The sequence below is a fragment of the Schistocerca piceifrons genome, chromosome 7 (genome assembly GCF_021461385.2).
Source record: "Schistocerca piceifrons isolate TAMUIC-IGC-003096 chromosome 7, iqSchPice1.1, whole genome shotgun sequence".
Lineage (NCBI taxonomy): Eukaryota > Metazoa > Arthropoda > Insecta > Orthoptera > Acrididae > Schistocerca > Schistocerca piceifrons.
In genome coordinates, this window is record NC_060144.1 from 504,532,275 (window position 1) to 504,543,222 (window position 10,948).

At 38.2% G+C, this 10,948-nt stretch overlaps 1 non-coding gene across 1 annotated transcript; it reads left to right on the forward strand.

Moving 5' to 3' along the window:
• The first annotated feature begins 1,150 nt into the window (after nt 1–1,150).
• Nucleotides 1,151–1,225, forward strand: Trnas-uga. The gene has a single exon. It is a non-coding gene; the product is annotated as a tRNA-Ser (tRNA).
• The last annotated feature ends 9,723 nt before the right edge of the window (nt 1,226–10,948 follow it).

Consider the following 10,948-nt stretch of genomic DNA (forward strand, 5'->3'; position numbering starts at 1 on the left):
TATTGTGGAGACATGGCTTAGCCACAGCCTGGGGGATGTTTCCAGAATGAGATTTTCACTCTGCAGCAGAGTGTGCACTGATATGAAACTTCCTGGCATATTAAAACTGTGTGCCCGACCAAGACTCGAACTCGGGACCTTTGCCTTTCGCGGGCAAGTGCTCTACCAACTGAGCTACCGAAGCACGACTCACGCCCGGTACTCACAGCTTTACTTCTGCCAGTACCTCATCTCCTACCTTCCAAACTTTACAGAAGCTCTCCTACAAACCTTGCAGAACTAGCACTCCCGAAAGAAAGGATATTGCGGAGACATGGCTTAGCCACAGCCTGGGGGATGTTTCCAGAATGAGATTTTCACTCTGCAGCAGAGTGTGCGCTGATATGAAACTTCCTGGCAGATTAAAACTGTGTGCCCGACCGAGACTCGAACTCGGGACCTTTGCCTTTCGCGGGCAAGTGCTCTACCAACTGAGCTACCGAAGCATGACTCACGCCCGGTACTCACAGCTTTACTTTTGCCAGTACCTCGTCTCCTACCTCCCAAACTTTACAGAAGCACTTGCTGGTAGAGCACGTGCCCGTGAAAGGCAAAGGTCCTGAGTTCGAGTCTCGGTCGGGCACACAGTTTTAATCTGCCAGGAAGTTTCATATCAGCGCACACTCCACTGCAGAGTGAAAATCTCATTCTGGAAACATCCCCCAGGCTGTGGCTAAGCCATGTCTCTGCAATACCCTTTCTTTCAGGAGTGCTAGTTCTGCAAGGTTCGCAGGAGAGCTTCTGTAAAGTTTGGAAGGTAGGAGATGAGGTACTGGCAGAAGTAAACCTGTGAGTACCGGGCGTGAGTCGTGCTTCAGTAGCTCAGCTGGTAGAGCACGTGCCCACGAAAGGCAAAGGTCCCGAGTTCGAGTCTCGGTCGGGCACACAGTTTTAATCTGCCAGGAAGTTTCATATCAGCGCACACTCCACTGCAGAGCGAAAATCTCATTCTGGAAACATCCCCCAGGCTGTGGCTAAGCCATGTCTCTGCAATATCCTTTCTTTAGGGAGTGCTAGTTCTGCAAGGTTTGCAGGAGAGCTTCTGTAAAGTTTGGAAGGTAGGAGACGAGGTACTGGCAGAAGTAAAGCTGTGAGTACCTGGCGTGAGTCATGCTTCGGTAGCTCAGTTGGTAGAGCACTTGCCCGTGAAAGGCAAAGGTCCCGAGTTCGAGTCTCGGTCGGGCACACAGTTTTAATCTGCCAGGAAGTTTCAAGTTGAGCTATTTTACCATAACAACAGCAATAGTCCTTGTGCTCTTCGCAAGTGTCAGTGCATTTAAGGAGTACAGAGAGGTTCTCTTTCTGCACTGGGGTTGAACAAAGGGATTCAGAAGTTCGAATTAACTGGCGATTCAGGAGTTGCTTCTGGGAGCAGCCAAATGCTAATTGCACCAAAAACTGTTGAAGAGTTACTGTTGATGTGGCTGAGAATACTCGACACAATTTGTGACCTTCAATCAGTGAACAAGCCGTGTAATGAGAACTGAACATTCAATCGACCACCATTCAAAAAGTGCTTCAAACAATTGTGAAATGGTTTCTTGAGTGTAGTTCCACCAGTTGTAGTTGCAGGTGATCATCACTTTGAGCAACATTTATACCACTGACTACAAACATGGTACACTACAGTTAAATGTTACCCACTTTTGTGGAAATTAAAATGTGCTTCTTTCTATGGTTTATTCATAGTTTCTCTTTCACATGTCCTTGCAAATGTTTCCACAAAGTTTCATTGTCCTATGATCACTCGTTTTTCATGTGCGTGTGTGGGGGGGTCGAGGTCCTCTGGGGTAGCAAAAGTGTACTTATGATCACCCTGTACAAAACAAGGACCTGGTTGGTGTTGTTACAGATTATAACTTATTACAAGGAAATTACAGTTTCACACACCTTTCCTTGTCGCGCTCTCTCTCTCTGTCTCTCTCTCTCTCTCTCTCTCTCTCTCTCTCTCTCTCTCTCACACACACACACACACACACACACACACAACACACACACACATACTTCAAGTAAGCACGCATTTGTCATAGTTGCAGATGATCTACACACAAAACATTTATTTCTTTTACAAAAATCATTCCTGCAATCAATTTCATATTTCTTTGCACAAATTTGGTTCAAAAATTCAAATACAGTGTAAAAGCAATGATCAAGGAAGAAGATTTTCATTTTCTTATTGAACAAAGACAGATATCATACTTTATTTTACTTTTTTATTTATTTTTTTCTTATGGTGGGCTCCTGCAAAGTTGAATGCCTTATTTAAACAGTCAATTTTTATTAGCAATTGTATGCATTCGTTGGACATGGAAATTTCACTTTCTGTTTTGTACCAAGATCATAGACATTCATGGTTTTTCCACAATTTCATGATGTTACTGTCTACGAACTTACACATTTATAATACGTGAAGACTGCTAAAAGGTAAATGAGTGATTTTTGGAAGAGAAGTCTGCAGCTGTCATTTGGCTTTGCACTGTTTATAACTCTTGCAGCTCTCTTCTTAGTTAGGAGAATGTCTGAGCTATTGGGAAGTCTCACAAGAATATGATACCATATTGAATTAAACTATGAAACTGTGCATAGTAAACAGTAGGAACAATCTCTTGATTTATGCAATATGCAAGGATATGTAAGATGTAGCTCCCTTTACTCAGTTCACTACTGTACTAGCTTTGCTGAGGTGTGTTTACCATATGAGGTTCACAGGCCTAAAAATTTTGTTTCTGATGTGGTGGATATATCAGAGCCATGTATTTTCATACTGGGCATAAATTTCTTTGTTATCAGATGAAAGTTCAGGAAGGTGGGTTTCTTCAGGTTGATTATCAGGTTATTTCTGTCAAACCAATCACTCAACTCACCTATATCTTCAGCCATGCCTCTTAGGGCTCATGGTCATTTCTGCTGTTAAGGAGGATGCTGGTATTATCCGAAAATAGTGTACTGGTAGTGGCACTGATGTTCAATGGTAAGTCATTTACGTAAAGAAGGGACAGAATTGGTTGAAGCATCTTAGTCACTATCTCCATAATCAAAGTAATAAGTTCCGATATGTCATTGATCTTTGTATTTAATAGTAAATTTCTGTTTCCTGAGCTGAACCAGTTCAGAGGGATGCATCTGAAGCTATAGAAGTGCAGTTTGTCTAATGCATAGTAGAATTTTATGGGTATGACATCAAATGTCTTTGGTAAATGTGGGAAGATCCAAATTGCTTTTTTGGTCTAAAGCATATAAGGTGGACTGTTCATACTGTGCATCATGGATTTATTGTTGCTGAAGCCATGCTGGGCTTCAAACAATTTGGTTGCTTTCCTGCAAATTAATTAATCTTTAGTAAATGAATCACTCCAGAAGTTTTCCAAACACAATAACAATGACATGGGTCTTTAATTTTCCACATTATTTTTCTCATCTTTCTTAAAGGCTGAGATGGCTTTTGCACTTCCATACATTTGAGAGTGGGGCAGCTATTTTATTTATGCAGCTCTTTATGATAAAATTTAGGATGTCATCAATGCCAGATGATTAGTTTTAAGGCTCTTTGCACTTAATACACACACCAAAAAAAAGCTTTGCATCACCTTGTTTCTGAGAGTTCTGGAACCTATATAGAAAATGGGAATAGAGATCAACATAAACAACATTTCTGCCCTTTTTATTGTTCATGAAAACCATACATTGCATGTTGTACCACCATACAGTAAGGGCTTCAGAGGTGGTGGTCCAGATTGCTGTACACACTGGTACATCTAATACCCAGTAGCACATCCTCTTGCATTGATGCATGCCTGTATTAGTCGTGGCATACTATCCACAAGTTCATCAAGGCAATGTTGATCCATATTGTCCCACTCGTCAATGGCGATTTGGCGTAGATGCCTCAGAGTGGTTGGAGGGTCTCGTTGTCAATAAACAGCCCTTTTCAATCTGTCCCAGCCATGTTTGGTAGGGTTCATGTTTGGAGAACATACTGGCCACTCTAGTCGACCGGTATCGTTATCCTGAAGGAATTCATTCATAAGGTGTGCATGATGGGGGCGCAAATTGTCATCCATGGAGACAAATGCCTCGCCAATATGCTGCTGATATGGTTGCACTAACGGTCGGAGGATGGCATTCACGTATGGTACAGCTGTTACGACGCCATCCATGACAACCTGCGGCATACATAGGCCCCACATAATGCCGCCACAAACCATCAGGGAACATCCACCTTGTTGCAGTCGCTGGACAGTGTGTCTAAGGTGCTCAGCCTGACCGAGTTGCCTCCAAACACATCTCCGATGATTTTCTGGTTGAGGGCATATGCGACACTCATTGGTGAGGAGAATGTGATGCCAGTCCTGAGTGGTCTATTCAGTGTGTTTTTGGGACCACCTGTACTACCCTGCATGACGTTGTGGTTGCAAAGACGGACCTCACTATGGACATTGTGAGTGAAGCTGCGCATCATGCAGCCTATTGCACACAGTTTGTGTCGTAACACTACGTCCTGCAGCTGCACGAAAAGCATTATTCAAAATGGTGGCATTGTTGTCAGGGTTCCTCTGAGCCATAATCCGTAGATAGCAATCATCCAATGCAGTAGTAGCCCTTGAGCGGCCTGAGCGAGGCATGTTATCAACAGTTCCTGTCTCTCTGTATCTCCTCCACGTCTGAACAACATCATTTTGGTTCACTCTGAGATGCCTGGACACTACGCTTGTTGACAGCCCTTCCTGGCACAAGGTAACAATGCAGACATGATCAAACTGTGGTCTAGGCATGGTTGAGCTACAGACAACATGAGCCTTGTACCTCCTTCCTGGTGGAATGACTGGAACTGATCAGCTGTCAGACCCCCTCCGTCTAATAGGCACTGCTCATGCATGGTTGCTTACATCTTTGGGTGGATTTAGTGACATTTCTGAACAGTCAAAGGGACTGTGTCTGTGATACAATATCCACAGTCAACGTCTGTCTTCAGGAGTTCTGGGAACTGGGGTGATGCAAAACTTTTTTTGATGTGTGTATAATTTTGTCAGCAGTAGTTTTCCAGAAGAATGTTGGGGCTCAAAGTCTTTATTTTATTTTGTTTATTTGGTGTGGGTTTGTTGGTACTTTGTAGTACTTTCTTTACAATACTTCCATAGTAGTTGTTGAATATATTTGCAACTTCTTGTGGATTAGTGACTCTGGAGTTGTTGTGAATCATAGTTCATGTGCATGAGGCAGTTGATATGTTTCATTTCTTATGATACTCCAAAATGCATTTGCCTTTTTGAGGATGTTGCCACACATCTATCATTAGCCATTTGCTAGGCTTGTACTGTGAAGATTTTGACATACTGCTTAATTTAGTTATCTGTCTTGAGCAGAGAGATAGATACATTTTATGCACTACAACGGAGCTCTCTTCCTTTCGCAGGAAATCCTTATGTCATTTGTTACCCATGGCTTCCTTTTAGATTAATTGACTTAATGTGTTTCACTATGAGAAGTCAAGGAATAACAAAGCAACAGAGAAAGATATTTAAGAAGGATTCCAACTTTTTGTCTGTATCATCTGCTTCATTTGCTTCAGCTTATTTTTCTGATGCTCGGATATTGTTGAAGGTTCTCATGTTTTTGCCGCTCTAACTTTTTACTTTAATTATGTATTTTTTGTTGCAGCTAAAAGGGAGGACATTCATAAGGTAGGGGATTTTGCTCACAATAGCCTGAATGGGCAGGTACTTTGGACTGATAAAGACTGTTTGCAAATATCTGGTCTAGAGCTGTCTCGTTTTTTAATCTCATGGGGCATGTTACAGTAGCTTTCAGATTGAATGAGCTTGTAAGACTCAATAGAGATTCTCTCACTGCCATGCAGTTTCAAAATCAACGTTAAAGTCTCCATAAAAGATTGGTACATTTTTTGGTGAAGTCTGTTTAGTAGTATTTCAAGATTTTTTTGAGAAAACTATTTGCATTTCTTGTTGAGCAATAATGACAGCATACAATACTATTACATTTTTTTCTAAAAGTTTCATATTTGATCCTCATATTTATCTAAATAACCAAACTGGTCATATATTTCAAGTCTGTTGTAAGTAAGAAATCAATGTCTCCGAGTTAATTAAATATATTCTGGCTGGATACAGAAAAGTTGTGTCTCTCATTTTTTTGGCAGGAGTAGTAGACTATATAGTCTGTTCACAAAGGAATGTACACAAGCTCCATAATAGTGCATTGGTGGAAGTTGGCAGACTTCAGCACACTCACATTTTGTGCCCAGCTGCTGCCAACCTCAGTGATCTAATACAAACCTTACGTGTGTATCCATTGTGAAAGGATTGTTGTGCCATGTTGTGCTGTGTCTCAGATACAGCTCCTGTTGAGTGTAGAAATGTGTACTGGACCATAACGGGGGGATATTCTTTCCACTCTTTGGAGAAAGCCAGTGGGTGGTAAGTGACGGAGTGGAACTAGAAACATAACTAGTAATGTCGATGAATGTTGCAAGCAGGAGTGCAAACATAAAGTGTTGCTCCATGCTCTCTCTCAGATGACAAGATAAACAATACACAGGAGCAAGCTTCATCTCTGTGAGAATTCGAAATTTTTGCAAAGAATCATGGGAAATCACTAATAATTCCCAGATGAAAGAGATAAATTTCAATTCAAATTTTTCACTTTGACAGTGCTATGAAACTACCTTCCCTTTTGTGTGAATTACTTTAAAATTATCATTTTGTTTATGTATGTAAAAACACCATTACTTATTGCAGTAACTTGCGTTACTGGTTCCTGAAACCCTCTCAGACCTGGCATCCAGTATGTTGTACATTGACTTTTTACAGCAGTAAATGATTTTGTTCACCATTGAAGCCTAGTGGCCTGTTTACTGGACATCTGTCACTTTTAGTTTCATGCTCCTTGCTGCACTCTGTTGCTGGAATAGTGTACTATGTTGAAAAACAGATAAGATGGTGGACCCATTGTGAAATGCTCCAGGTAAGTCATATTTACATATCGACTACTGCAATATACACATTTCTTGATTAAAATAAAAAAAAAGGGAAGGAAAGAAAATGTTGTGAAAGGGCCATCTGTAAAGATTGAGTTTAACCTAATAGACTATGAACGTAATTGAGCTATTATAAAAATAAATGTCGTCCAAAATTCTGGACATCAGGACTCTGTGGCAATATTTTTCATCTAGTATGCTGCAGTGTAGGCTTTGATATAATGGCTGTTTTCAATCCACTACTCTCTTATAACGTTCTTTCAAGTAATGTATTATTTCTCTTTTGTTTCATAGCATAAAATGTTAGCTAATAAATTATTTTAGGGACATTATCCAGTAATATGTATGTATTTTATGACATTTTCATCTGTGACACACATTGTTCACTTAAATTCGGTTTTGGTGCTGGTGTTGCTTACGATTTCCTAATTTATTAGGGTAGTATTGCTGAGCTTGATGAACAGAACAAGAAAATATTTGGTTTAGGTGCATCCGTCATTCTCCATTTGTGTGACAGAATAAAAAGTAAAGGACACAATTACTTCATCTTCTTCAAGTATTAAAACACAAAAAAAACTTTTGCTACTGGAACATTTCATGTAAATACCTCTTTTTCTTCAACTTTGATAAATGACAGTGATATCAGAAAGAAGGAGAGAGGATTTTCTGACCAGGTTGTCAGTAGAGACAATAATGTAGTGCTGACAAAGTGGCCTGATAACAGAAATGTGGTATTGCATTCAAATTTTGTTGAGCAATGAGTTAAATCATCAAGATCATATGTAAAAATCAGGTGCCCCAAAGTTGTTAAGCTGTATACACAAGCAATGGGTACAGTAGACTTGTTTGATCAGATGAATGGGCTGTATAGAACCTTTGTTAGATCCAGAAAATGGGCTCTTAGCATGTTGAGGCATTCTATTGATTTTGCTTTAGTCAACAGTAGTTAGAATATCTGAAATACTGTGCAATCAAAAAAAAAAAAATCAAGATAACAAAGTATTCGCCTTACCACATTTTTGAATGAGTGTAGCTGAAGGTCTTGTGAAGACATAGGCAAACTCAAAGAGGAAAAGAGGTAAGCCTAGCAGTGAATAAGTGAAAAACTGATTGAAGAGAGAAGATCCAGAACAGAGAGACAACCTCCATCAAAAGACGTAAAAGCACCCCACGTCAGGGGAAATCAAAAATAATTTGTTCAAAACTGATGTTCACATTGCCTAAAACATGAAAATATGGCTTTTCATAAGAAATGAATGTTAAAAAAATTATTTTCTGTAACTGTTCAGTTTATTAATTGTTCTGTAAAAATAATATCATTAATTAAAATTATTAATATTATGTATAGATTCCCATATTTTGTAAAAATTCTACTTTTGTAAAGATTTTTCACAATGAATAATGTTATAAAATGTGTAACTATTGTCTTCTTATTACTCATCCTCACTACCTACAAGACCCAATGTACAGTTTATTGGAAATTTTTTTTTATTTTTTACACTAAGTATGTCACATTTCAATTTTGGTAAATAGGTCCACATAGACACAAAAAAGGGCAAACATATTTTTTTTCTATTTTTAAATAATTCAGGGCTGAAAGGATTAAAAGGAGAGGTCCTCACGGGAGGAATCAACTATTTAATACCACAAATGTGGTTGTGTAGGTTAGAGTCCCAGGTATGACATCACACCCTGTAATATATTTATTTATTTTAGCCATCTTTCAGCATTAACATGCAATCAATGTGGTCAGAAGAATTACAGCTATTTGCACATTACATTTTACATAACAAAATATTACATGGTAAAAATATAGCAGTGTTGTACCCTATTAGCTTATAACTGTCTCTACACCCATATCTATATAAAACAGTAAGCCTTAATTTATCACCATTGACATGCAATTGATGCCATCAGAAGAATTATAGCTATTTGTACATTATGTTTCATATAGCAAAATATTACAGGGTAAAAAATATAGCAGTGTTGTACCCTATTAGCTTATAGCTGCCTCTACACCCATCTCTATACATAACAGTAAGCCTTAACTTATCAATAAATTAGGTCATCTTTACAACTATTCTTAAGTTCTTCTACACTGTAGAAAGTATTTTCCTTCATCCACACATTGGTTTTAGTTTTGAGAATATCCAGTGAAACCAATTGAGCCTGTATGGGTAAAGTGTTGAATAATTTTGTGCCTGTGTATTCATAGCTAGATTGGGTTTTCTTAAGACTGGTTGTGTTTATATCAATAATATTTATTTGTCAAGTATTGTGTTGACGAACAATTTCCTTACAGTGTAGTGGTTTAAGTTTTCTTTTATGTTTAATAGACAACAATATATACAAAGAGATGGGACTGTGAGAATTTTTAAGTCTTTAAAATAAGGTCTACATGAGGTCTTCTTGTCAGTGATTCCATAATGATGTCTAATTGCTTTTTTCTGCCAAGTGAAAATTTTTTTGGCTCCTGGGAAGTTACCCCATAAAAGAATGCCATATTGCAGATGGCAGTGATAAAAGGCATAGTGAATAGTGAATAGTGTTTTATTCGTCTCATAACATACAATTTCTAATCATATGATTAGTGTACAGGAGACACGTCAAAAAATGGATAACACAACTTATGCCTAATTGGTACAAAGAATTTTAACATTAATATAAACTTTTATTTTTCTTTCCTCCCTTTTGTGAAGGACAGCTACATTTACACACAAGACTATATGTAAATTTATCCTGCTCAAATGTTCAGTTCATCCTTCATGAACTCCTAAACAGTATAGTAGCAGCGTTTGACAAGTATATCATATAGCTTTGTTTTCAGTGTCTCTAGCTTCATACTCAGAACATTCTTTCCTTTTAGCTTGTTATGGATTTTCATTGCCATATACTGAGGAGACTGCACATACAGGTTTAACCGATGAGTGGGAAGCATAAAATTGTCTTTGTTTCTTGTGTTATATGAGTGACTGAAACAGTTTTTCTCGAATAACTTTAAATTGCTATGTAGAAAGATGATAATATCATAGATGTATAAGGAGGGAACTGTTAATAACTGTTGTTTTTCAAATAGTGGGCGACATCATGTCCTTGGATGGGCGGTACACATGTTCCTTATTATTCTTTTCTGTAGCTTTAGTATGTGCAATATATTGCTTGAATTTCCCCCAAAAATAATACCGTACCTTACAACTGATTGAAAGTAGCTGTGGTATGCAATTTTCCTTGTATTCATGTCTGTTGCACCAGCTAATATTTGCATAGCAAATGCAAAGCTACATAATTTGTTTAACAGGTAGTCAACATGTTTATTCCAATTTAAATTTTTATCTAGGTTTAACCCTAAAAACTTTACAGAATCTACTTCTTCTATATCCTGATTTTTATGAGTTATTTTAATTTCTTGGGGCTTTGACTGTTTTGTTCTGAACTGGACTATGTGGGTTTTGGGGATGTTCAATCTTAATCCATTCAGTTGGAACCATGTTTTTAGTTTGTTCATTGTGTTTATTATGTAGAGAGGGATTTTTCTGGCTCCTGGTTTTCAATTAATACAGATGTGTCATCTGTAAATAAAATCGATGGAGCATTTATATTGTTCGGTAAATCATTAACATAGAACAAGAACAAAATAGGTCCTAGAATCGAGCCTTGAGGGACACCTTGGGCTACTGGTTTCCGTTTTGAATAGTAATTTGCTGCATTTGATGAGACAATCACTCTTTGTTTCCTATTTGATAAGTATGAAGTAAGCCAATTTAGAACATTACCCTTGATCCCATACTTGTCAAGCTTATAGATAAGCAGTGCATGATTTACAGAGTCAAAGGCTTTTGTGAGATCACAAAAGATTCCTGCAACTTTATTATGGTTGTCTAATGATGTGCTGATCTTGTCGATAAACTTGTTAAT